At 43.7% G+C, this 24,133-nt stretch overlaps 2 non-coding genes across 2 annotated transcripts; both read left to right on the top strand.

The window, feature by feature from the left end:
* Positions 1 to 21,808: 21,808 nt before the first annotated feature.
* On the top strand, positions 21,809 to 21,973 carry LOC122678394. Its single transcript, XR_006336081.1, has one exon. It is a non-coding gene; the product is annotated as a U1 spliceosomal RNA (small nuclear RNA).
* A 986-nt stretch (positions 21,974 to 22,959) lies between these two features.
* TRNAQ-CUG lies at positions 22,960 to 23,031 on the top strand. Its single transcript has one exon. It is a non-coding gene; the product is annotated as a tRNA-Gln (tRNA).
* The last annotated feature ends 1,102 nt before the right edge of the window (positions 23,032 to 24,133 follow it).

Raw genomic sequence — 24,133 nt, forward strand, 5'->3', positions numbered from 1 at the left:
AAAAATGGTTTCTGTCCAGACTCAATATTATTTTGCCACATCCCAGTGTTATGTCAGATTCTTGTCTTCCTTGGGCAGCTTGTTTGCTTTAGAGTAAACTTAAGTTTGACAACCCTACCTTCTAAACCCTCCTCTATATCCGGGTCACTCTAGTTATTTTTAACGTCACTTAAACACTACATTTCAAACTTTTACTCATGGATTTCATTGTACCCCCGTTAAGAGCTCTTTACAAGCTGTCAAAATGATTAAAAGAGTTTATGTGTATATCCTTGAATATTGGCATGATGATCTATTTAGTAAGGTCATGGGTCAGGGATGGTTGATGAACTACAGTGAACATGGAAAATTGTGTTCAGAGACATAGAAGATGAAATTGAGGAGAGAGGGACAGGCATGCCCTCAGGGAGTGATGGTCTTAACCAACTCCTTACTTCCTCAGCATCTCTTCTTACCTGGGTCTTGTGAGCCTAAGATTTGGGAGACCCTCTGTAGCATTGGTATCTTCAGTTTAGCTGCAGGACTAACATGGATGGTGGGTGAAATGGGTGTGACCACGAACCACTGAGCATTTGTCCATGTCAAGGTAAAGGTAAGAGAACTGGATCAACCAGTTACAAAAGTTTATCTTCCCCTCACCTCATGCCATCCTCCAGATTCCCTTCTTAATGATATTGGTATATGAGATCCAGCAAAGACTTTAAGACTTTTTTTTTTTGGTAGATCCAGCAAAGACTTTAAAGAAATTTATTTTTTGGTGTCTGTGGACCCTGACATTCTGTGGGGGTAAGAAAAATGCATCACATTCCTTCATTAAAAAATCATAATAATAGTTATAGTTCATTGACTGATACTGGGTCAAGAAATTGTATAATATTATAATTAAGTGAACACTGCAAAGAAGTAGAGGAAAACAATAGAATGGGAAAGACTAGACATCTCTTCAATAAAACTGGAGATATCAAGAGAAAATTTCATGCAAGGATGGGCATGATAAGGGACAGGAAAAGTAAGAATCTAATAGAAGCAGAAGAGATTAAGAAGAGATGCAAGAATACACAGAAAAACTATACAAATAAGGTCTTAATGACCAGCTAATCATAATGGTGTGGTCACTCTCCTAGAGTCAGACATCCTTGAGTGTGAAGTCAAGTGGGCCTTAGGAAGCATTACCGTGAACAAAGCTAGTGTATGTGACAGAATTCCAGCTGAGCTATTTAAAATCCTAAAAGATGCTGCTGCCAAAGTGTTACACTCAATATGTCAGCAAATTTAGAAAACTCAGTAGTGGTCACAGGACTGGAAGGGGTCAGTTTTCATTCCATTACCAAAGAAGGATGATGCCAAAGAATGTTCAAACTACCATACAGTTGTGCTCATTTCACATGCTAGCAAGGTAATGCTCAAAATCCTTCAAACTAGGCTTTAGTAGTAAATGAAATGAGAACTTTCAGAGGTACAAGATGGATTTAGAAAATGCAGAAATCAAATTGCCAACATTTGATGGATCAAAAAGAAAGCAAGGGAATTCCAGAAATGCATTTACTTCTGCTACATTGACTATGCTAAAACCTTTGACTGTGTGGAAAAAACTGTGGAAAATTCTTAAAGAGATAGGAATACCAGACCACCTTACCTGTTTCCTGAGAAATCTGTATGCGGGTCAAGAAGCAACAGTTAGAACTGGACATGGAACAACAAACTGGTTCAAAATTGGGAAAGGAGTATGTCAATACTGTATATTGTTACCCTGCTTATTTAACTTATATTCAGACTACATCATGTGAAATTCTGGGTGGGATGAATCTCAAGGTGAAATCAAGATTGCCAGGAGAAAAACAACCTCAGGTATGCAGATGATACCACTCTAACGGCACAAAGTGAAGAGGAACTAAATAAGGGTGAAAGAAGAGAGTAAAAAATGCTGGCTTAAAACTCAGCATTCAAAAAACTCAGATCTTCGCATCTGCTCCCATCACTTCATGGCAAATAGATGAGGAAAAAGTAGAAACAGTGACAGATTTTATTTTATTAGGCTCTAAGAACAGCACAGATGGTGACTGCAGCCATGAAATTAAAAGATGCTTGCTCCTTGGAAGGAAAGCTATGACAAATCTAGACAGCATATTAAAAAGCAGAGATATCATTTTGCCAACAAAGGTCCATATAGTCAAAGCTATGGTTTTTCCAGCACTCATGTACGGATGTGGGCCTTGGATCATAAAGAAGGCTGAACAATGAAGAATTGATGCTTTCAAATTGTGGTGCTGGAGAAGACTCTTGAGAGTCCCTTGGACTGCAAGATCAAATCAGTAAATCCTAAAGGAAATCGGTCCTGAATATTCATTGGAAGGACAGATGCTGAAGCTGAAGCTCCAATACACTGGCCATCTGATGCAAAGAGCCAAGTCATTGGAAAAGACCCTGATGCTGGGAATGATTGAGGGATGGAGAAGGGGGCGACAGAGGATGAGATAGTTGGATGGCATCACTGACTCAATGGACATGAGTTTCAGCAAACTCCAGGAGACAGTGAAGTTCAAGGAAGCCTGGCATGCTGCAGCCCATGGGGTTGCAAAGAGTAAGACATGACTTTGTGACTGAACAACAATGATTATGATATTTAATTTTTCTCATAATCATTCAAGGTAATATTATCGTGCTGAATAAATAAGAAACTTATAGAAGAGGACAGTAAATAATATATTCAACCAAATTAAAAATTGAAAAAAAAATTACTTATCAAAGCCAGTAAGCTATTTCTTTGCATTTTGTAAGTAAGAGAAACCTACTTTACAATAGGTGTACTTTTGCCGGAGCCCCCCTTTGTTTTACTAAACCATCTCTATGTACTCTGCAATAGCAGAAATGATGGCCAGGACTTTACAAAGGCTCCCTGAATTGGTTATAGGTGTCAGGACATCAGATGCTGTCTGGAGGCAAGAGCAGCCTGTCAGAGTGGGCATCTGCTTTCCCACCTCCTTGAAATTGGTACGATGTCCTAGGGCAGAAAGGGATATTTCCCTTTAACTTGGTAAACATATCTCTCAGTGACTATACTCTATTGGGCTGAACTGTCCTAAAACTGAATGCCCTTGCTAACTTTCTGGTTTCTTGTTAGTTTGCTTGAGTATTTATAAAATTTTGTAACAAAATCTTTGTTGAAGTCTGTATTTACAGCAATACGATTTATTTCAATAAACTGGCAGCTTGGAGAAGACTGGTCCCATCAATGAGAAAACAAGGGTAAATTTAACTTTCACTCAAAACCAGCTTGAATTTGAAATTAGGGCTCTCACTACCCCTCAAAGTGGATGGTCAGGTGCCTCAGTCATGTGTCCCAAAGACTTGTGTCTCTGCTGTAAACCAGACAAGGGTAAAATGGGGTCAGAAGGACCTGGTATGGCAATTCTAGAGTCCTCCAAAAGTTCTCCTCTGCTTTAGTCACTGGAGTGGAAACACCCTTGTGCTTCTGCTCTGTCCTACTTCTGTGTTTGGGTCAAAGTTACACAGCTCAGTGTGTTCTGTCCCCAAGCTGATCACTGTAAGAATCACCTGGGAGAGTTAGCACCCAGACAAGTGCACAGTCCTCCTCTGTAGCAATTCTGATTCAGTGAGTTGAAGTGGGACCTAGAATCTATTTGTTAAAGGTACTCAGGTGTGCACTTAGTTTTCCCCACTGATTTCATCAATCTTCTTCATGAACTGGGGGGATGATTACTTCATATCTATAAGTACTTCTAGTGTTCAAAGTTGACTGGTGCAGAAAGTATTACTGCCCGCCACTTTGTAGATGAAGAAACTGAGGCACAGAGAGGGTCTCTAACTGGCCAAGGCCCCCTTGCTGTGTAAGCACTGAAGCCAGACCCAGGGAGTGTCCCCTCCACCCTGAAACCCCATCCCACATTTTGTGTCAGATCCTTCCAAGTAGCTGCTTCCTTCACCTACACTGCATTTCTATCAAAAACTTCCTGAATGTAATTTTTCATTCGATATCTTCCTTCACAACAGGCTAACAGCATCATATGCTGGCCACTGGCTATTAATTTGAGACACTTTGCTTAGTGAAAATATAGGGCTTGGAATATGCGAAGGCACATTGATAATGACGATGATAGCATAATTCATACACCATAAAATCCATTTCGTGTACAAGTCAGTGATTTTCTGTTTACAAAGTTGTGAAACCACCACCACCATCTAATTTCAGAATAACTTCATTATCTCCCAAATAATCCCTAAACATCTCAGTAGTCACTCCCTATTCCTTCCTTCTTCCAGCCCTTGGAAACCACTAATCTTTCTCTCTGTATGGATTTGCCTATTCTGAACATTTCTTTGGTATGGAATCATCCATCATAGGACATTTTGTATCTGGCATCTTCATCACCATAAATGGTTCATCCAATTTTTTGCCTATACCATAATTTCTTTTTACACCTGAATAACATTTCTCTTTATGACTCTACTACGTTGTGTTTATCCACCAACTGATGAATGAATGTTTAAGTTGTTTCTTCTTTGGCTTCTAAGCAAACTTGTTGCTCTGAATATTCATGCACAAGTTTCTTTAGGTGCATGTATTTTCAGCTCTCTCGGGTACAAACCTCAGATTGGAGTTGCTCCTAGTGTGTCAATGTCAACTCTATATTGAACTTGGAAGAACTGACAGCTATTTTTCAAAACAATTCTATCATTTTACACAAGCAGTGTAGGAGGATTCCAGTTTCTCCACATCTTCCCCAACACTCCTTATCCCTATGTCCTTAACATAGGGCTATGTTTTTAACATACTAGCCATGCTAGCAGGGGGAAGTGGTATATCATTGTGGGTTTCATTTCCATTTTCTTAGTGGTATCTAATGGTTTGGGGTATCTTTTCATGTGCTTATTGGCTATTTTTGGGTCTTCTAATGAGAAATGTTTATTCAGATCATTTTTCTGTGGATATATTAGATTATTCCTTCTTTTCCTCTTGAATTGTAAGAGTTCTTTATATATTGTGGATACTAGACACTTGTCAGATATAAGTTTTGCAGCAATTTTCTTTGGTCGTGTAAGTTGCATTTTCATTTCCTTATTAGTATCTGTTGAAGAATAAAAGACTAATTTTGATGAAGTCCTTTTATCTATTTATTTGTTGTTGTTTTGTTTTAGATGTCATCTAAGAAATCATTGCCTAATCAAAGATCACAATGCTTTGAATGAGAACTTTCCTGGGTTTTGAGGATAGAGGGACATTTTGAATTTTGTTTCCTACAAATGAACATATATTTCTACCTGATTGATATCCACAGGTCTACCACTCACTCCAATGGAGCCTGCATGTGCTAAAGGAATGATCTGGGAAATGACATCTATTAATATCTTGGCTGTGATGCAGGTGAGAATTCTGGTGATGTGGTTCAACTTAGCCTGGACCTTTCCTGATTTCAAAATTGTTCAATTTCCTTAGAGTTGAACAAATGATTTTCTTTCTGGGGAACACTTGGGAGTCAAGGTTATTTTAAGGCTGTAGTGGGTTTCCTCATTTCATTCCAGACAGAGAAAATTGCAGGGGTTGACCCTGGTGAAGATTTTCATCTCTGATTTTAGATGGAAACTAACCATGCTCCAGTGCTTCCCAGGTGGCGCTAGTGGTAAAGAACTCACCTGCCAATGCATAAGAGATGTGGGTTCGATCCCTAGGTGAGAAAGATCCTCTGGAGAAGGGCATGGCAACCCACTCCAGTATTCTTGCCTGGAGAATCCCATGGACAGAGGAGCCTGGTGGGCTAGAGTCCATAGGGTTGCAAAGAGTTGGACACAACTGAAGCAACTTAGCATGCAGCCATTCTCTAGAGTTGGGGAATGACTGTTCAAAAGACTCTTATTTCTCTCCTATGAAAAAGAAATGAAATGAAAGTCACTCAGTTGTGTCCGACTCTTGAGACCGCATGGACTGTAGTACCCAAGGGCTTCTCTGTCCATGGGATTCTCCAGGCAAGAACACTGGAGTGGGTTGCCATTTCCTTCTCCAGGGGATCTTCCCGATCCAGGAATCAAACCTGAGTCTCCTGCATTACAGGCAGATTCTTTACTAACTGAGCTATGAGGGAAGCCTTCACATGATATGAGGGAAGACTCTCCTATTCTTTCTACTATTAACGTGACTCCTTCTAGAAATAGTGAGAAAGTATTTACTTTAGAATATCTTCTGTGTGCTCTGTCAATTGTATTCCGCCTAACAATTTAAAGTGGGGAAAGGAGGGACAAAGTCAATCTGTTCTCAGAACCTAGTATAGTTCAAGTGATCAGTTAATCCTATGAACTATCTTAATAGTCAGGTGTTATTCTTTTCTTTATGAGAGAAAAATTCAAAAAGGTTATAAAACTTCCTCAAATCTAAATTTGGTGAGGAGCAGATTGAGCATTAGAAAACATTTCTATTTGTCCTTCAAAGTCAATGCTGTACCATTATATTAAACTGAGTGGCAGTACTTTTACTAGACTACATCTTTGTTGTCTAGGGTGATTTTTTCCAAAGGGGGCAGTGTGTCATTTGGACTTTCAAATTTCATTAGCACTTCTCACTGACTATCCTTTTTTGTGTCTGTGCTGCTCAATTACTTTGAGTTTCTTCTCAAGGGATACTGTTATTTATGTGCTGAATATACCTTACCTATTTTATGTCACTTACCACTTGTTTTACCCTTTGTCATTCTTTTTATTAATGCCGTCAGTTGTATAATGAGGTATAATTTGCCTAAAACAAACTATACAAAATTGAAGAGCATAAATCAGTGAATTCAACATTCGTGTGCACCGTACAATCATCATGCAAATCAAGGTATAGAACACATTCCTCCACTTCCTAAAGTGTTGCCATGTTACTTGCCCATTAATCCCTATCAGCCAGAGAGAAATATGTTCTGAATCCTCTCATAGATTAACCTTGCTTATTCTTGCACTTCATATGAATGAATAACGAAGTATGTTGTCTTTTTTCTCTGTTCTTTCATTCAGTTTTGAGGTTCAATAATCTGGCTTTATTTTTAAGCTAGGAAATACCCTGTTTTATGATTACAACACAAGTGGATTATCCATTTTTCTCATGAGGAACAGATTTTTATTATACACAAAGTAAGTATGAATAATTGTACACAAGTACACAAGTTATTTTATCTAGATATCCACTTAGGTACATATACTGAAGTTGAGAATTGCTTGGTCAATGAGTAGAAACTGACATAGACTTTGCAAAGTAGCTATGTCATTTTACACTTCCACCAAATAAGCTTGATCCAGTTTCTGTACATTCCCACATACTTAGTATTTTCAATCTTTTAAATTTTAGCCATTCTTATATCTGTAGTGGTTTCCAGTTTTGGTTTCCAAAAGTTGATTGGTCATTTGGATATCTTCTACTGTGAAGTGCACTTCAAAGTTTCTGCTTATTAATATAATATATTGTTTGTAATTTTCTTTGTGATTTGTATAAGTTCTTTGTATATTTTGGAGAAGTTTCTTGTCAAATATACATATTGGAAGTAATACATATGGTCTATGACTTGCCTTTTTCCCTTTTTTTTGGAGTACAATTGCTTTACAATGTTGCATTAGTTTCTGCCATACAGTGAAGTGAATCCACTATATATATCTCCTCTCCCTCTTGGACCTCCCTTCTACCCCTATCCCCATCCCACCCATCAAGGTCTTCACGGACCACAGAGCTGTGGTATACAGCAGGTTCCCACTAACTCTCTATTTTACACATGAGAGTGTACATATGTATATAGTAAATTATGTTAAGCTTAAAGATTTAATATTTCATGAAACCCACTTTATTCAGTTTCAATCTATGGCGAGTGATGGCATTACGTATAAGAAATTTTTGTCTTTACCTTAGTCAAGAGGAATTTCCATTATCCTTTTAAAAGGATTGTAATTTTTAAATAATGTCTCCGATTAACTTTGTATGGAGAAAGGTGGTTTTTAATGTGAAATCACCTCTAAATGAACAGTCATTTGTTCTAGCATATGTTGCAGAAAAATTATTCATTACTGCACTACACATATTGGTGACTTTATTGGAAAAGACAAATAATTGGATATGTGTAAACTTTTTACTCTCTACACTTTCACATTCATATATTTGTGTTTTGTCTACTTACACTAGTGCTACATAGTATCTTAACTGTTGTTCTTCAGTCACTAAATTGTGTTAGACTCTTTGAAACCCCATGGACTGCAGTGTGCCAGGCTTCCCTATCCTTCACTATCTTCTGGAGTCTGCTCGAACTCATGTCCGTAGAGTTGGTGGTGCTATCCAACCATCTCATCCTTTGTCAGCCTCTTCTCCTCCTACCCTCAATCTTTCCCAGCATCAAGGTCTTTTACAATGAGTCAGCTCTTTGAATCAGGTGGCCAAATTATTGGAGCTTCAGCATCAGTCCTTCCAATGAATATTCAGGGTTGATTTCCTTTAGGATTGACTGGTTTGATTTCCTTGCTGTCCAAGGGATTCTCAAGAGTCTTTTCTAGCACCACGGTTCAAAGGAGAACCCCACGGAAAGTATGAAAAGAGCATCCTATTATCTCAATGTAAACTAAGAATTTGCTTTCCCCCTTTTTTTACTTCAGTTATTTGCTCCAAAATTAGGGATAAAACACCAAGTTCTACAATTCTGAGAATAAGATTGATATATAAATTATTTCTGATGTGAAGAATCTTGAAATCTGGAAAGTATGTAACTTATGAGAGAGGAAACCATTAATCACTAATCATTATGACAGCCATTAACCTATAAGACAAATCAAACTTGCCTCCTTATCTCTCCAGCTGGCCAAGAAACAGTCAGTAGCTACTTATATAAGCAGTTTTCTCTGGAGATGGTGGCAGTGCTGACTGCTTTGAGCCAACATGGAGCCCAAGTGCTAGCTGTATCCTGAGAGGCTCAAATCTGGGTGAGAACCAGGATTTGGGGGCCAGAAGAGACATATATCTGTTGGAAAAAAGAGAAAGGAGACAGATCACCCATGACATCATGGTAGCCAGCACTGACCATCTCCTCCGATGAACCCACCACCACTACACCTCTCATGATTTTGTTACTAGATGGAGAACTCCATGAAATTGGGGATAATATTTCATTCATCTCTGTGTGCATGACTCGTAGCATTGAGTCAAGCACTGAGGAGGCTGTCAGCAACATTTGTTCACTAACTGCATAAACATGGTTACAAGACTCCACTCAGCTCAACTACGCTCCTGTACAACGGTGTGGTCAGGGATGCTCATTTTCCAAGGAAGCAGCAATCCGCTTCCTTAGAGGAGCCTGCCTACACTATCCTTGCCCTAGGACACTCACCTGAGTTGACTCTGATGAGGACATGACTGTCCTCAGGGATTCCTCTAGCAGGTTCACACTGTCATTAGGAAGAGATGTCCTTGGTGTATCTTCTCATCCTCTGGCGGCTATGATATCCCACCTGAGAAGAGCTACCACATTTACTTGTCACTATGCACTTGTAATAATTCTCTCGTTGTTTAAATTCCTCATGGGTATATTACTGATAACTGAACTCCAAGTTTTTAACATAGCATAAGGCAAATTAAGCAATATATAGTTAAGATATGTGTAAAGCCTCCAAAGTGTAAATGCAGAAGAATATTATTACCATCTCTACTTCAGAAACAGGGTCCCATTAATCTGGCCCCTGGTATGAATTCATATCTCTAATTCTTCTCCAAACACCATTTATCCACCTTATTGCACACTTATTTGGAGGACATCCACTGTGTGGCCACTTCCAAGTTTGAGGCTGGGGATGGAGGGCAGAGCCTCACGATCCCATTGTCCCCCTACCATTGTGCTCCCAGCAGTATAAACCAACACTGATTCATCGTGTGGATCTCCTCGGCAGGTGCACAAGTTCACTTTGGACTAAGTTACTCTCCTGGTCCTTCTTGCTCAGCTCAGGCTGCTCCTTGAGGACTTGGATGATACTGTGCATTCCTCATTTCCTCTTGAATTTTCTAAGCTCAACTTGTCCTTATCCTCACCTCCCTTGGCAAACAGCTCCTTGGCCATTACCTTGTTTTTCTTTGGGGTTTCTCATCCTCCAAAACCATTGATTTCCTTTCTTCCATCTCCTCTCTGAGTTGTGTTTTCAGTGTGTGGGCTCAGCTGAGGCTCCTGCAGGAGACACACAGAGAAGGGATGAAGGTCAGGTCTTGGCTGCAAGTTCCAACACACATTTAACAGGCATCTCAGTTTCTCATGCACTCAGAAAAAAAACTCAGCAGGAAGGGAATTTGGAAAATTTGAATAACCGTATCTTACTGATGAGGAAACTGAGGCCTAAATAGCTGGAGATTATCCCTAAATTCTCACACCTTTGGCTGCTATACAGCCACCAGGCAAACCTTGGCCATAAGCTTTGCTGTCTAAAAACACCAGGGACCCGTGGTTGAATTTCAGGGGACATTCAATTAAACATACATATTTCCACTCTTGAAACAATAATAGTTGAAGGACATTTCTCAAAAAAAATATATAGTCCATATTTATACACTGTTTTCCATCTTGACTGTCACAGTGGGACTGGGGAAGGTATGACTATTAAAAACATCACAGTCATTATTAAAAATATATGTGTGGGGCTTCCCTGATGGCTCAGTGGTATAGAATCCATCTGCAATGCAGGAGCAGCAGGAGACTCAGGTTCAGTTCCTGCGTCAGGAAGATCCCCTGGAGGAGGAAATGGCAACCCACTCCAGTATTCTTACCTGGAGAATCCAATGGACAGAGGAGCCTGCCAGGCTATAGTCCATCAGGCCACAAACAGTCGGACATGACTGAAGCGACTTAGCATGCGTGCAAGGCAAAATCAGGCAGTTGATGTGGCCAGTCATTAGCACCCTCTCCCCACTGCTCTTTTCTGCATCTTTTTGTCTTTTCTTAGGGGTGTGTTTTTTCCAACTCTGTAATCAGTTGTCAGATCCCTACTTCAGTGCCATACTGACAATGATCAAGTCATACAGGAGATGTTATTAGGCAAACATAGATGTAGCCATTTATGCAGCAAATGGTAGTGCCCAGACTGAAGTGGCATTTCCAAATCAGCGTTAGTTGCCATGTTGGAGGAAGAAGAGCTAAGAAAAGGCATAAGCACCGTTAGCAAATAAACAGGACACAGAACAAGCCATGACACATTCTGAGATGGCATATTCACTTGGGTTACGAACTGTAAGGACCATAACTGGCAAGTATTCAAAACTTCAGCAACCAAAGGCAACGGCCTTGATAAGACAATGGAATGGGTAGTTGAAACATAAGTGAGCAAACAGTAATACCATCACTTCTGCCCCTCTGAAAGAAGACCACATCCCAGATCCCTCTGAAAACAGGGGAGCTTTCTTCCTTTCAAATTAAAAGAGATGTGAGGGAAACACTGAATACCAGTCATTAACCACTTAGGATGAGTTGACCTGATGTACTCACTTTTACCTTGGCCTTCTTGCTAAGTGTGGAGGAAGTGCTTTGTCCCTTGCTAAGGAATATTCAGTTAAGCCTCAGTAAAAGGAAGAGTATTAGATCAGAGTGAGATCTACCCTTTTACACTCAAAGTGTAACTCAGGAAATGACCACACCTGTCTACGTTATTAAGCCAAGGCCCACAGCCTTTTGTTATTTACCTAAGTCATGTGAAATCTTTTACACTTACTAGTTAGCTTGGTAACTGTACATATATACTTATAACTTCCTTACATGCACCTCAGTATGAGAGGAGGCCATTGGGGCTTGCTTAGCATCACCTGTCCTGTGTTTGAAGCCAGTCTACCCTTTAAGCAAGCTCATGTAAACTCATGAATGTCTGTGTGAGAGAGGACAGTGATACCTAAGGATCTTGCTGTCCAAGCCCCAACCTCCCCATGTGGGCCCCACTAGTGACCAGGATGTTCCATCTCCACTTCCTCCTGTCCTCCTGGGTAGCTGCAAAGGCTGACCTCCTAGAGGAGCATCTTGGTAGAATCTGGAACCTGCGCCAGCACCTGGAGGAGTCCATCTGCCTTAATGACCGCCTGCAGGAGTAGCTGGAACACAGGCTCAGCTCCACTGCTGAGAAATGGTAGGAGGGGCGCAGGGCCTCCTATTTCTGGTCTCTTTAGGGAGAATCTGAAGGTTGCCCTTGGGAAGAACTTTGCAGATTTCAAAGCACTGTGGTCTGCTTTCCTCCACTTGTCCTTGGGTAGGGGGCAGGACTGGGGTGGTGGTACAAGTCCCATTCCGCCCTCTTTGTTGCTGTATCTGAGCTCAGAGAATAACTCCCCACTGTAGATCTAACAGGTCTACTCCCCAGAATCCTGACTTCTCATCCATCCTAAATCTGCTCATTTGCTGCCTGCTGACTTCTGTGCCCTGGTCCTGTGATTGGCACGTGGTGGAGCCAGGTCTGCAGGGCCTCCCCCATCCACTCACTGAGGTGGCCTTCCTGCCCATACTCTCCCCCAGGCTGCTGACACTGGGAGGCCAAACCTTTCATGTGCCCTTATCTTGTCAACACCACAGCAGCAGCTGCTGCTATTTAGGAATAAAGCCTCCTGAACAGCTCACCCAGGGCATGAGAAACATGTGCAAAAAACCCACACAGAGGAGCCACAGGAAAGCTAGGCATTTGGCCTACCAAGCTTTATGCCCAGGAGGTGAGTCCTCAGGGTTTTCTGCAGGTTTGGGACAGTGTCTTTGGAGACAGAGAATGAGCAACACAGGGAGCCTCTGTTACCCAAATGTGTAACTTACCTGCTTGCACATCCCGGGTCAGGCTTCACCTCTAACTTCTACAGTCCAGGCCTGGAATCCACAACTCAGCTCTGCAATGAGAACAAAGTCCTTAGGAAAGAAAACCAGAGGCTTCAGCCTCAGCTCAGTCATATTTCCAGGGGTAGGAGGGTTAGATCCCTTTCCTCCCTGGCCGCACCAAACACCAATTAAAGAAAAAAGAGAGAAAGTGGAGAGAACAGAGCTACTTAGACACTCCCATAGCTTTTCTTACTCTAGGAAGGGCTATTTCCTGACAATCCCCAACCATGGGCCCTCAGACTCCTAGGCTTCCGGGAGGAGGAGCTTTAGGAAATCCACCACTTCTGTGCAACCCACTTGCAGATATTCAGTCATTAGTTATCAAGTTGGACACCAGTTAGTGCCTGTCCAACCTGCCCACAAGTCACAGCTAGTTTCGATCCAGGAAAGGGAGGAACATGAGGTTCTCCAGATCTCAGGCTCTCAGGTTTCTCCAGAACTCGCTGAAGCTCCCTGTGTCCCTCCCATGCTGAAGTGCTGCCCCCATGTCTCCTCACTCACCTCCTTCCTACTTGTACACTGAGGCCTACCATGCAGGCCTGCAAGACTTGTAATTCCCCAGCTGCAACACCAAAGAAAAACAGTGCATAGACAGTGACAGAGACAACAACCGTTCAGTGGATATAGAATCTTACAATTCCTAAGCAAAGGGTCCTGGAGTGACATGCCACCGTATTCAGCAAACAACAGGCAGAACAAGGCAGCGATCTTCACTGCTGTGGGGGGGGGGGTGGGGTGGGGTGGGGAGTGTGTGGAATTGAGGGGAGATTACAATTTCTAGGGACCATTGATGTGGTCAACTGTGTAGGTGGTTACTGATTAAGCTCTATAATTAAGGGGACTGGGTAGTCATATGGGTGAAGGATTGGTTGGTGAAGGAGAATGAACAGAGAGCAAGAGAACAGTCATTTTGAATGACCTGACCATACAATTGTGTCTGGAGGTGCCAGCAAAATTTCCTCCAGAGCTTTCTCAACACTGTTCAATGGGCATCCACAGCCGGGCCTCATTTCCTGTGTGGGTGGAGTGGGGTTGAGGAGCCAACCTAACTGTTGATTGATTAAATCAATATATTAACACCCACAATTTTTATTTACAAATATTTACTGAATAATCTTAAAAGACTCAGCATATTGTTCAAAAGGATTAAGCCCAGAATGAAAGAATGCTTGTGGAAAAGGAAAAAGACATTGAAGAGATATTTCTAAATTAGCCTCCTCTGAGCAATAGATGTGAGGAAAGGTCATTGCTTGGGAAGATGACAAAATCCATAGAAAAGGGAGAAGGCAGATCTACTAAAATACCAAAGCTTCCCTGGTGGCTCAGCAGTAAAGAATCCGCCTGCCAAAGCAGGGCAGGAGGCACAGGTTTGATCCCTGGGTTGCAAAGACTCCCTGGAAGAAGAAATAGTAACCTAATACCATATTCTTGCCTGGAGAGTCCCATGGACAAAGGAGCCTGGTGAAGAGTCAGACACGAACACGCACCTAGGCACCCTTACATGGACAAAGCCAGGAGGGTACGACGTGGCCCTTCCCTTGGAACTTGCCTTATAAAGAAGGTGGCACCAAGATTTTAAGTTGTCTGGGATCTTGTGAACCAGATGTCCTCCATTCATGTCCAGAGTTCCTGACTTTTGGTCACATATCCCTGGGGTTGGCCTTAAGGCCTGTGCTGCCTTGGTTGGCCATGGAGGCGAAACAATCTTACTCTGTCTCCTCCAAACAAGGATGTAACCAGAAAGAAATGTATTTGTGCTTCTTAGGCTGGTGGAAAGTATTCCCTAATCTTCCTCTCAGACTGCTCAGCCCTCTCCTTTGCTGGCCTGCTTTTTGGACTCTCCAGAACCATAGACAAGGGTTTGGGTGCTGGTGAAGAATCTGTGCCTAATTCTGGGGAGACTCAGGGGAAAAGGAAGTAACTCCCAGAATCTGGGCTTGTGAGGGGGCAGGGGATGAGAGGCTGCTCCTCTGTGAATAAAGGAGGTTGGAGGATGTGAGAGCAGCTGGGGTGTGTGTGTGTGTGTGTGTGTATGCCCATACCAGGAGGCATGATAGTAGTGGGAGTGATCCAAGAGGAGCAGGAAGAGGGAGGAGGAGTGGGAACAATAAACACTGGTGAGATGCTAGTGAGGACAGGGAGGAGAAAGGGAAACAGAGGCAGAAGGAGGAGGATGAGCAGAGCTTGAATGCCAAGGTGCTTTAGTCTCTGGTCCCAGAATGGCAGCTGCCCTCTCTTGAACTTCCCTTGAATTTATCCTGGACACACACAATGGACACACACACACACACACACACACACACACACACACACACACACACACACACACACACACACACACACACACACACACACACACACACACACACACACACACACACACACACACACACACACACACCCAGCTGCTCTCATAGCCTTCAACTTCCTTTATTCACAGAAGATCAGCCTCTCAGCCCCTGCCCCCTCACAAGCCCAGATTCTGGGATTTACTTCCTTTTCCCTGAGTCTCCCCAGAATTAGGCACAGATTCTTCACCAGCACCCAAACCCTTGTCTGTGGTTCTAGAGAGTCCAAAACGTAGAAATCATCCAGGAGAAGAGGAAATGAAAGCACATGGAGTTATAGGGTCACACTGAAGAATGTGACAGCTGTCCCAGGCCATTCTGGGTTGATATTTTTGAAGATGTTAAACTCATTCCAAAGAAACCTAAGAGCCTTGTTGCAGGTCAGTGCTGTATGCAGCACATTATGCTGTGCTGTGTGCTGTGCTTAATCATTCAGTTGTGTCCAACTATGCTACAAAATCTTAAACAAGGTAATGACTCCTCATTCAAAAGTCATGGATTAGCCTTTAAGAGGGAAAGGCAGATAGTGAGTGCTAATTACTGGAAATGAACAAAACTGGGGCAGATCCCAAAAAGGCCCAGGTAGGAGAAGTGCCTCTTGTATTAGTCAGCTTGGGCTTCCAGAAAAAAATGCTATAGACTGGGTGGCTCAACCAGAAATCTGTTTTCTCACAGTTTTGAGAAGTCCAAGATCATGGTTGGAACTTCCCAACAATTCAGTTTTTGGTGCAAGCTCTCTTCCTGGCTAGAAGATAGGTCTTGCCTGCCTGGGTCCTCACAAGGTCTTTTCTTGTTGCTTGAGCTAGGGTAGGGCAGGAGCCCAAGCTTTCTGGTATCTCTTCATTTAAGGACACTAATCCTATCAGATCTTTGCACCATGGCTATGAACTAATGTAATCTTAATTTCATCCTTAAAAGTTCCTTCCCCAAATACACCTTCACTAAGGATTAACATCCAAGATATTGATTTGCAGGTCATTGGGGGGGGGGGCACATATGTTCAGTTCCTAACACCGTCCCCATCCTCCTCCCCCCATGAGGGCATCTGCAGCTCTCAGCTCTGCTCCCTGGGCACTGCCCAGGCACTGGGGTCCTCAGATTGCTTTCCCCACAGACTTTCCTTCTCTCTCTGACTCAGATGCCTCAATATGGGGCACAGCTGTTGACTGGCTGACACTCAGAAGCAGTGGACTGACTTGCTTTCACGGGTGACTTTCAGAAGGGAGTAGTCACCACTGACAGGTATGCTTGCAGAAATGTGTCCACCGAGGAGACTGGCTGTGTGGTAGATGATAATGCTTCCCCAAAGTTATCTATATCTGGGTCCCTGGAATCTGACTATGTCACTTGACATAGCAAAAGAGACTCTCCTGGTGTGATTAAATTAAGGACCTTGAGATGGGTGGGTGGTGGTTTAGTCACTAAGTTGTGTCCGACTCTTGTGACCCCATTAATTGTAGCCTGCCAGGCTCCTCTGTTGGAGAAGGCAGTGGCACCCCACTCCAATACTCTTGCCTGGAAAATCCCATGGATGGAGGAGCCTGGTAGGCTGCAGTCCATGGGGTCACTAAGAGCCGGGCACAACTGAGCGACTTCCCTTTCACCTTTCACTTTCATGCATTTGAGAAGGAAATAGCAACTCACTCCACTGTTCTTGCCTGGAGAATCCCAGGGACGGGGGAGCCTGGTGGGCTTCTGTCTATGGGGTTGCACAGGGTTGGACACTAATGAAGCGACTTAGCAGCAGCGGCAGGCTCCTCTGTCTATGGGACTCTCTAGGCAAGAATACTGAAGTGGGTTGCCATTTCCTTCTCCATTGAGATGGGGGCCCCATGGAATCACAAAGGCCCATACTAAGGGAGGAAGGAGAGTTGGTGTCAGAATAATGTGTTATAAGAATAACCTGATCATCTGTGACTGGCTTTGAAGATGGAAGGGGCCTATGAGAGTAGAAGGCAGGCATCTTCTAGAGGTTGGACAAAGCAAAGAAAAACCCTCCAGGAAGAACTGCCACAATCCAACTGTCACACTGATTTTTGCCCATGGAGATCCATCTTGGACTTCTGATCTCCAGAACCACAGATAACAGTGTGTGTTGTTTTAAGCCACTAGGTATGTGGTAACATGTTACAGTAGCAATAGGAAACTCCTACAGTGGACATTGGTGGGTAAAGACTATTAAAAGTCGGTGTCCAGGACACGTAGTGTCAGGACCAGTGGTGTCAGTTGTGGAAAGCTACAGGGTTTGTCACTCAGCAGGGGGCACTAGTGTCCTTCCCATTTGGTCTGTGTGCTCCCTTCCACTGGCCCTTCTTATTCCCCCCAGCTCCTATAAACTCGTTCTCCAGGTTGCTGCAGGTTCTCTGAGCTATTGCCCTTAAATAAAGTATATTTCAGATAAAATGAGCCAGAGTCCACTTCTGATGGTTGCAAAGAGAGAAATGAGGGAAAGAGAAGGGAGGAAGAAAGGAAGTTCTTTCTGGAAGTTAACTAGGTGCTGAGTTCCATTGTGGTTAACACCAAGATTCTCCCTCCAGAATAGTCAACTTCCCCCTGAAACCAAATACACCTCAAGGATCAACGTACTCCACTCCTTGTTCGCTGGTCTGAAAACAAGTTGGTTGCCTTCCCCAGCCTCCCCACTGCCTCCCCTCAGGTCTAACCCAGTCTTACCCAGTAAGAGAAAATAAACAAACCTCACTCTTCAAGCAAACACATCACCTTTCTACCCCTTATTCTGAATTCTTTCTCAGAATCTTCAATTTCTGTATTCTGCATGCCAGAACAAAAACAATGCTCAGTTGTGGATGTGTCTGGTGGTGGAAGTAAAGTCTGATGCTATAAAGAACAATACTGCCTAGGAACCTGGAACATTAGGTCCACGAATCAAGGTAAATTGGAAGTGGCCAAACAGGAGATGGCAAGAGTGAACATCAACATTTCAGGAATTAATGAACTAAAATGGACCAAAATGGGTGAATTTAATTCAGATGACCATTAAATCTACTACTATGGGCAACGATACCTTAGAAGAAATGGAGTAGTCCTCATAGTCAACAAAAGAGTCCAAATGAAATACTTGGGTGCAATCTCAAAAATGACAGAATGATTTCTATTAGTTTCCAAGGCAAACAATTCAGTATCACAGTAATCCAAGTCTGTGCCCCAACCACTAATGCCAAAGGAGCTGAAGTTGAATGATTTCATGAAGACCTACAAGACCTTATAGAACTAACACCAAAAAAAGATGTCCTTTTCATCATAGGGAACTGGAATGCAGAAGTAGGAAGTCAAGAAATACCTGGAGTAACAGGCAAGTTTGGCCTTGGAATACAAAATGAAGCAGAGCAAAGGCTAACAGTTTTGCCAAGAGAACACACTGGTCATAGCAAAAAACCTTCTTCCAACAAAAAAAAGAGATGACTGTACACATGGACATCAACAGATGGCCAATACTGAAATCAGACTGATTATATTCTTTGCAGCTGAATATAGGGAAGCTCTATACAGTCAGCAAAAACAAGACCAGGAGCTGACTGTAGCTCAGATCATGAACTCCTTATTGCAAAATTCAGACTTAAATTAAAGAAAGTGGGGATAACCACTAGACCATTCAGGTATGACCTAAATCAAATCCCTTACATTTATACAGTGGAAATGACAAATAAATTCAAGGGATTAGATCTGACAGAGTGCCTGAAGAACTATGGACAGAAGTTTGTGACACTGTACAGGAGGCAGTGATCAAGACCATCCCCAAGAAAAAGAAACACAAAAAGGCAAAATGGCTGTCTGAGGAGGCCTTACAAATGGCTGAGAAAAGAAGAGAAGCAAAAAGCAAAGGAGAAAAGGACAGATATACCCATCTGAATGCAGAGTTCCAAAGACTAGCAAGGAGAGATAAGAAAGGTTTCCTCAGTAATCAATGCAAAGAAATAGAGGAAAACAATACAATGGGAAAGACTAGAGATCTCTTCAAGAAAATTGGAGATACCATGGAAACATTTCATGCAATGTTGGGCACAATAAAGGACAGAAACGACATGGACCTAACAGAAGCATAAGATATAAAAACAAGCTGGCAAGAATACACAGAACTATACCAAAGAGATCTTAATGACCCAGATAAACATGATGGTGTGATCACTCATGTAGAACCAGACATCATGGAATGAGAAGTCAAGAGGGCCTTAGGAAGCATCACTATGAACAAAGTGATGCTTTGTTCTGCTTATTTAACTTATATACAGAGTTGCTGCTGCTGCTGCTAAGTCACTTCAGTCGTGTCTGACTCTGTATGACCCCATAGACAGCAGCCCACCAGGCTCTGCCGCCCCTGGGATTCTCCAGGCAAGAACACTGGAGTGGGTTGCCATTTCCTTTTCCCATGCATGAAAGTGAAAAGTGAAAGGGAAGTCGCTCAGTCGTGTCGACTCCTAGCGACCCCATGGACTGCAGCCTACCAGGCTCCTCCATCCATAGGATTTTCCAGGCAAGAGTACTGGAGTGGGTTGCCATTGCCTTCTCCGTATATACAGAGTACATCATGCGAAATGCTGGGCTGGATGAAGCACAGCTGGAATCAAGATTGCTGGGAGAAACATCAATAACCTCAGATATGCAGATGACACCACCCTTATGGCAGAAAGCAAAGAAAAACTAAAGAACCTCTTGATGAAAGAGAAAAAGGAGAGTGAAAAAGTAGGCTTAAAACTCAACATTCAAAAAACTAAGATCATGGCAACTGGTCCCATCACTTCATGGCAAACAGATGGGGAAACAATGGAAACAGTGACAGATTTTATTTTCTTGGGCTCCAAAATCACTGCAGATGGTGAGTGCAGCCATGAAATTAAAAGATACTTGCTCCTTGGAAGAAAAGCTATGACCAACCTAGACAGCATATTAAAAAGCAGAGACATTACTTTGCCGACAAAGGTCTGTCTAGTCAGAGCTATGGTTTTTCCAGTAGTCATGTATGGTTGTGAGAGCTGGACTGTAAAGATGGCTGAGCACCAAAGAATTGATGCTTCTGAGCTGTGGTTTTGAAGAAGACTCTTGAGTGTCCCTTGGACTGTAAGGAGATCAAACCAGTCAATCCTAAAGGAAATCAACCTTGACTATTCATTGGAAGGACTGATGCTGAAGCTGAGGCTGAAGCTCCAATACTTTGGCCATCTCATGCGAAGAGCCAACTCATTAGAAAAGACCCTGATGCTAGGAAAGATTGAAGGCAGGAGGAGAAAGGGACAACAGAGGATGAGATGGTTGGATGGCATCACTGACTCAATGGACATGAGTTTGAGCAAGCTCTGGGAGGTGGTGACGGACAGGGAAGCCTGGTATGCTGCAGTCTATGGGGTTACAAAGAGTCAGACAGGACTGAGCAATTGAACAATGGTGAGGAAAGGAAAAACATGGTATCTGGGAGACCATGAGAATGAAGTAAGAAGGTGCACAGAAAATACACAGAGTAGAACTTTTAGATGTAACCCTTGTCAACTACACTTTGCCAGTTTCCATGGGCTTGCCATCTACCTCTACAAGGATTAAATCATGTGATGCTGCAGTGCTGATTTTCAACACCCTCTGAAAGGAGTTCAGGGTGGAGAGCAGAAATGAGGCACTCTGTGCTCTGGAAAAAACTGGCAGAACAAGTCTTCATATAGTGATATATTTTTAGTTGCCAATTTTATTAACCCAAATCTCAAATCTCCTAGTACCCAGTAAAGCACCAAAATCCTTCATGGTGACATCGGTTCGTCATGACTAGCAATAAACTGCAAAAAAAAAAAAAAAAAAAAAAAAAAAAATGTGTTTGATTGCACTTACTCTCCCTTCACCAAGATCACATATACACTGACCTTCCCCCACCTCTGTAGAGCAAGTTCTCAGAGCTATCTGAAATGTTGCCTCCTAAGCTCATTTTGCCCCCAATAATACTGAATGTGCAACTCCCACGCTGTGCGTTTTTTAGTCAGCACCCTGAATCTATATGTCTACACACATGACATATACATATGGTTTATTTTGTTCCTAAAAAAATATATTTACATCCATTGTTTTACAACTTGTTTATTTAAAAAAAAAATATTGGATCAGGGTAACACAGGACCCCAGAATTGCACTTCTCAGTGTTAACCCAGAACAAAAGGTAAGAACCTAAAGCAGCTAGCTGTATCCGCCTATGTCTCAACCAAAGGATAAAGGCTCCATTACCACTGATTCCTGGTCTCCCTAAGGTGTCGGAAATCATGGCGTCACTTCCCCCTTCAGCAGCCGGCCTGCCCATTGGTCATCTAGGCATGAGGGCCTGGAGATGAGAGTCCAAGGACAGGGCATGGGTGGGAGGAGAGGAGCCTCCTTAAGAGGTCCTGAATGGGTTGGCTTATGTAAATCTTACAGAGAAGTGGTACAGTTTCTGGGGAGCCACTTCCCCGGTTACATAAATTCTGCCTGAGATTTTGTTGGAATTTTTATAAGCTTTTTGGAGGGCCTGAGTGGCATGGGAAAAGAGGTGCGGAGGACAGTGGAAGAGATGCGGGGAAATGCAAAGTGAGTGTGCGTACAGTGAACGTGTCTAAGGCCATGTCGGGGGCAGGGAAGAAGCAACAGCTACTTACCTGGCAGAGGAAATAACCATGATCACAAAACTGGTTCTCCTAGAGGGAGATTCAACCCTTGCACAGCGGTTTTGTTGACCTCTTTGATTTCCTCAAATGCGGGAAACTTGACTGCGTAATTTAGGGCAGTGGGGGACTGCGCGCGCGCCCTCCTCTGGCAACTATGGTTAAGAAACAGAAGTAGTATACCTTGTATAAAGGTTGATACTCTGGTGTTCAAACTGCAATGTTCTTAAACTATTTCGTGTCATAAGAAGGGTAAAATCTGTTATAATACCTACTACACGAGGAAAGCCTTAGGCTTCCCTGATGGCTCTGACGGTCAGGAATTGTCCTGCAATGCGGGAGACCTCAGTCGATCCGTGGGTTCGAAGAGTCCCTGCCGGAGGGCATGGCAGCCAACTGCAGGGGACCTGGAGAGTCCCCATGGACAGAGGATCCCGGCGGGCTACAGTCCGACGGATCGGAAAGAGTCGGACACGACCCAGCGACTAAGCACAGCACACAGCACAGTAAAGCGTTTCTTTAAACCGCTCTACGCTTACGGAGTTTGGCACATTGGAACAGGAGTCCCGTTACTGCTGTAAACCTTTCTTGGCACCTAACTCATTTGGGCTCGCGGTATCTCCACCGGCACGGTGCAACCATTGGGAGGGCGGATTCTTGGGGTCAGGTCAGGTCAGGTCGGGTTCCTAACACAGAGAGGACGCCGTGTCCCGCAACGAAGCCGACAGCGCCCCGCGATTCTACCCTTGGACCTGGGGTACCAGGCATGGTACAGCCCATAAAGTCCCAAGGGCTCTTCTGAGGAAATTCAGAGCTTCCTGGGCAGCGGGAGGAGGACAAAAGCAAAGAAAGGGACTTTTTTTTTTTTTCCTGGAGGGAATTTTACCTCAGGGCAGAGAACTCTAGAAATGCCGGCCACAGTATTGGTGCATTTAGCGGAGGCCTAAAAGCCCCTCCCTGTCGCTCACGCCAAATGGATTTCAACTCTTTCGATGACGTCCAAACCTGAAGAGACGGCCGTGGGCCGCGGAGGAAGCGGCTAGCTGCAGCGTGACCCGAGCGCCCGGCTGGAGGCGGGTCCTGGGCTCGCGCGGCTGCGCGCCCAGTGGATCCGCGGTCGAAGAGCGAGCCGGCGGTGGTTCCATGGTGTAATGGTGAGCACTCTGGACTCTGAATCCAGCGATCCGAGTTCAAATCTCGGTGGGACCTTTCCCTTTATGCCGCGCGCAGAGTCTTTTACTGGCGCAGCCCTAACTCAGTTTCTCCTGAAAGCGAACTCGCGCCTCAGATGCGCGCTGAGTGGACCTACTCTCCCGCCCCAGCGCCCAGCTCGTTCTGCTCTCGGAACCAGAACGCCTGGGTCCCGCGAAGGAGGCCCTGGACCCCCTGCTCTGCCGCCTCCCCCTCAGCACTCGACATCCGAAACCTGCTGCTCTGAGAGGCGCAGGTCCGTGGGCCACGGGGAGGTGGGGGACGAGCCCGTGGCGTCCCCGCTGGACCCTGCGGCTCTGCCGGCCAATGGTCATCGGAGGCCGGCCCGCCGCCAAAGGGCGCAGCGACCGAGGCACTGCCACCCCCCGTCGGGTCACGCTGGGTCTCGCGATAAAAGGCAGAAGCTGCGCCCACTGAGTCCTGCCACACGAGGGGGCTTCGGACCGCACGTCTCGTCCCTGTGAATAATGGTCCGGGGGCTGTGATGGCATTGACCGGCCAGGGTGACAGCTTTCCCGGCGGGGTTCCAGACCTGAATGGTGCCCTTTTCAGGTGCCCTAGATTCGCAGTTTTGATTGTTCCTATTTCAGTTTATTTCAGAACTTCTCGCTCCTAAGTCTCCTTTGGACGCGAAAAACCGCTGTTAGGCTAAGACTTGAACCTTGACTCCAGGAAATCTTGTCCTTTCATCCCAACAGCCAGAAAGTGGAGTCTGGGTTGGTGTATTCCAGCGTCTGAGATCAGGGGTCACTTACCCACTTCTACCCAGGCCTTTGAGACACTTGCAGATCTTATAGTCGGGACTAGAATAGTGAACATAGTCTATTTAGGTTTGAGCTGGAAACAGCATTCACTTTTTTATCATTATAAAATTGATTTTTAAAATATCACTTCTAGACATTGGACACAATGTAACTTTTGTGGAACAACCATATAGATGAGAATTATAAAACAGAATAATTTATATGTACCCTGAAACAGTGACAAAATTTTTAAAAAACTGCTTTCCTTAATTGTTATTATTGGCATTGTTGGTATTTATTCTCATTCCAAATGATGTGGGGAAAAGCAAGGGAGATTGTATGAAATCTTGTATTTC

Source organism: Cervus elaphus, chromosome 20 (genome assembly GCF_910594005.1).
Source record: "Cervus elaphus chromosome 20, mCerEla1.1, whole genome shotgun sequence".
Classification (NCBI taxonomy): domain Eukaryota; kingdom Metazoa; phylum Chordata; class Mammalia; order Artiodactyla; family Cervidae; genus Cervus; species Cervus elaphus.